The sequence below is a fragment of the Oryctolagus cuniculus genome, unplaced genomic scaffold, assembly GCF_964237555.1.
Source record: "Oryctolagus cuniculus unplaced genomic scaffold, mOryCun1.1 SCAFFOLD_38, whole genome shotgun sequence".
Lineage (NCBI taxonomy): Eukaryota > Metazoa > Chordata > Mammalia > Lagomorpha > Leporidae > Oryctolagus > Oryctolagus cuniculus.
The window spans coordinates 581,998-586,600 of NW_027208391.1; positions in this window are offsets into that span (position 1 = coordinate 581,998).

Genomic DNA, 4,603 nt, shown 5'->3' on the forward strand with positions numbered 1-4,603 from the left:
ACAAGAGTTTAGACAGAGGATCCATTATGAAATAAAAAACACAACCAATTGGCGTGTCATGCTTTGAAATCTCCAGGCAGCACGACCAAGATGAGTTTTTGCGTTTGGGAAAAAGAAATGGAACCCTTTTGCAGAGGGGACCGATAATTAGTTCCCCTCCAGTCAAGTTTGACGGAGATTTTCAGGTGAATTCTACTAGTTTCCAAAGCCAGACAGCTGGGAGGGGTGGATGATCCGGAAACAGCCGGTTTCCATGTGACTAAATCAAGCCCAATATCACAAAGGACTCTTGCATTTCTTTGGCTTTTTTTTCCCCATTTTTCTTCATTATCATGGTTTGTAATGAATTTTCGGATGTGAGCTTTGACTTTGAGGCTGTTATATGGAGTTCAAGACACGGAAGGAATGGGCTTTTCCAATCAGGACACAGCTGTTGGCTTGCTCCAATGCTGGCTTTCTGTCATTTTTTGGGTGCTTCCTCCCACTTTTGGTTTCTTGAGCGGCAATTTCCTAAATGGTTTCTGGGTCTGAGTTGGTTTTGCCTTCTTCCCTCACAAATTTTGGATTCTGACACAATACGAACAAGAGTTTAGAAAGTGGATCCATTAGGAAATAAAAAACACAACCAATTGGCATGTCATGCTTAGAAATCTCCAGGCAGCACGACCAAGATGAGTTTTTTTGTTTTGGAAAAATAATGGAACCCTTTTGCATAGGGGACCGATAATTAATTCCTCTCCAATCAAGTTTGATGGAGATTTTCAGGTGAATTCAATTAGATTCCAAAGCCAGTCAGCTGGGAGGGGTGGATGAATCCGGAAACAGCCGGTTTCCTTGTGACCAATCCAGAGCTTTGCTGAGTATAGAAGTCCTGTAAGCTGCACCTCCTACCCTCAGGCTACAGAATTCCCATAAAGTGTGTCTCTCTACACCTAGGTTACAGATCTCCCATATACTGCATGCCCTACCCCAAGGTTACAGAACTCCCTCATAGTGTGTCTGCCAACTCTCAGGCTACAGAACTCCAGTATACGGCGTATACCATTCCCAAGCTACTGAACTCCCGCAAGTTGTGTCTCCTACACTCAGGCTACAGAACTCATGTAAACTGTGTCTCTCTACACCTAGGTTACCAATCTCCTGTGTACTGCACACTACACCTATGTTACAGAATTCCCATATACTGCATCTGCCAACTCTCAGGCTACAGAACTCCAGTATACTGTGTTTACATACTCCCAAGCTACAGAACTCTGGTAAGCTGTGTCTCCTACAGTAAGGTTACAGAACTCTCATAAAATGCGTCTGGTACACTCAGGCTACAGAACTCCCGTAAACTGTGTCTCTCTATTCCTACTTTAAAGATCTCCCCTGTACTGCATGCACTACCCCGTGGTTACAGAACTCCCGTACACTGCATCTGCCAACTCTCAGGCTATGGAACTCCAGTATACTGCATTTACCACTCCCAAGCTTCAGAACTCCCTTAAGCTTTGTGTTCTACACTCAGGCTACAGAATTCACGTAAACTGTGTCTCAACCACTAGGGTTGCAAAACTCCCATATACTGTGTCTGCCAACTCCCAAGCTACAGAACTCCCTAAAGCTGTGTCTCCTACACTAGGGTTACAGAACTCCTATAAATTGTGTCTCTCTATACTCAGGCTACAGAACTCCCATAAAATGTGTCTCTCTACCCATAGGTTACAAATCTCCTGTATACCGCATGTGCTACCCCTAGGTTACAGAACTCCCTCATAGTGCGATTGTAAAATCACAGGCTTCAGAACTCTAGTATACTGCGTATAACCCTCCCAAGCTACAGAACTCCTGTAAGCTGTGTCTCCTAAACTCAGGCAACAAAACTCATGTAAGCTGTGTCTCCCTACCCCCAGGTTACCGATCTCCCGTGTACAGCACTCTTTACACTTAGGTTAGAGATCTCCCATATACTGCATCTGCCAACTCTCAGGCTACAGACTCAGATATACTGCTTATGCCTACCTCCAAGCTACAGAACTCCTGTAAGCTCTGTCTCTACACTCAGGCTACAGAACTCACGTAAACTGTTTCTCACTACCTCTAGGTTACAGATCTATCATATACTGCACTCTCTACCCCTAGGTTACCGAACTCCCATATACTGCATCTGCCAACTCTTGACTACAGAATTCCAGTATACTGCGTATACTTACTCCCAAGCTACAGACTCTGGTAATCTGTGTCTCCTACACTAAGGTTACAGAACTCCCATAAACTGCATCTCTCTTCTCCCACATTATTGAACTCCCATGTACTGCGTTTGTCTACTCCCTAGCTGCAGAATTTCCGTAAGCTGCCTCTCTTTACACTCAGGCTACAGATCTCCCATAAACTGCATCTCTCTACACCCAAGTTATTGAAATCCCATGTGTTGCTTTTGCCTTCTCCCAAACTACAGAACACCCATAAGCTGTGTCTCTCTACACTCAGGTTACAGAACTCTCATAAACTGTGTCTGCTACACTCAGGCTACAGAACTCCCGTATACTGCGTATGCCACTCCCAACCTGAAGAATTCCTGTAAGCTGTGTCTCCTACACTAAGGTTACAGAACTCCCGTATACTGTGTCTGCTACAGTCAGGCTACAGAACTCCTGTAAACTGTGTCTCTCTACCCCTAGGTTACAGATCTTCTGTGTACTGCATGTGCTAAAAAATAGAAGTCTCTCTGCCCAGCCATAATGTTTCAAGTGAGTATTCCATGCTTTGTCATATTTTTGGAGTTATATGATCATAAGCACAGTCTAATATAAATGCATTTTCATTAATCACCAAATTCTTCATATTGTTTATAATAACTCCTCATCCACCAGCAGCCCCAGACAGGCATTAATCTGAACTCTATCTCCAGAGATTGGCCATTCTTTTGGATATGCTACAGTGTGTGGGGTTTTGCTTCTGATTTCCTCTCTTTCTTAAAATATTTTGACTTCCGTTATTTTTGTGGTCTTTCATTTCTTAATTGATTTGTATTGCCAAATAGTATGCCATTATAAAAGATATACTGCACACTGTTTTTCTTACACATTAGTATTTGGGTTTCTTTTATATTTGGCTTTCATGAATACTGCTGCAGTGAGCCTTTACTGGTATGTGGATTTTATATCTTTTAGTGGCATACCTGGGAGATAAACTACTGAGGCAATAAACAGTCCCATGTAGAACATGCTGAGAAACTGCCGAATTAGTGTCCATAGTGACTGCTCTGGAAGTTTATGAGGGTTCCATGCTCATCATGTCCCTGGCACATTTATCTATGACTGAATCAGTCATTTTACTGAATATGAATTGATATATTTCCCAAGATTTGATTGCATTTCCAATGACTAATAGCAATCATTTTTTGAGTATTAAAATCTAAATGTCTTACTGAAATCACTGCTTTGTTTTAAAAATTGTGTTCTTATATTTTTCTTTTCTAATATAAAATCCATTTTTTAAAATGTGTTAGTAATATTTCACTTTGATGCTACATTGAATGCTAATGCTAATTGTATTTTCATGATGTTCATTGCAACTGTACAGAAATATAATTGATACTTATATCTTTATTTTATATTCTGAACATCACTGAGTCTTACTTTGGGATTTTAGTGAATACCTCACAATGTCTTTTGCTTGCAAATATGTCTTAGATGTTACAAGACACGTTTGCTCTTTTGTATGCAATCTGGAGTATTTTTCTTTTGTGTGTGATTTCTTTAGCACAATGTTCCATTACACTGTTGAACAGAAGTGTTAAAATATCTATGCCTATTTCTGTGTTGCTGTGTGTAGCTAAAGCATATTTTGTATGGCTGGAGGAGCAGTGACAAACTCTTTCAATTTCTGTTTCTTAAGGAATTTCTTTATTTCACTTTCAATCATATATGAGAGCTTTGCTGAGTATAGTATTCTGGGTTGACAATTTTGTAGGAATTTATTATAGATTATCCATTGGTGCCCTTCCTGTGGTGAGATTCTCTTCAATTCATAGTTTGTTTAGGGTTTAAATCATAAGCTGAACTTAGTCAGTTTTTTCTCTATCAATGAATTTATCAAACCTTCATTTTCTTTTATTAGCATAGCTTATATATTAAATGCTTGTCTCTCTGTTCCAGTCCTTTGGTCTGTGTATCTGTTTCAATGCTAATAGGACACTTTTTGGTTACTTTCCCTTCTGTATTAAGGAACTATGAGACCTCCAACTTTGATCTTGTTTTCTTTTTTTGTTTTTGTTTTTGTTTTTGAATGTGTAAATATTTATTTATATTTTATAAAAACAACTTTAGGAATATAGTGATTTTTCCCACACTCCCACTCCTCTTCCTCCACCCTCTCCTATTCCCAGTCTTATTTTTACTAAGATCTATTTTCAAATAATTTCATAAGCATTCAATTAACTATACTGAGTTCCACAAGTTGTGTGAAAAAAAATTGTTTTTCTCAACAGTCAAGACAAGTGCTGTTCAAAGTCATGAAATCTCAAAATGTTAATTCCACTTCTATAGATTATCATTTAGGTGCTGTATTAGGTATCACAGATTATAGAGAGTGTGTTTGTCCTTTTGGGACTGACTTA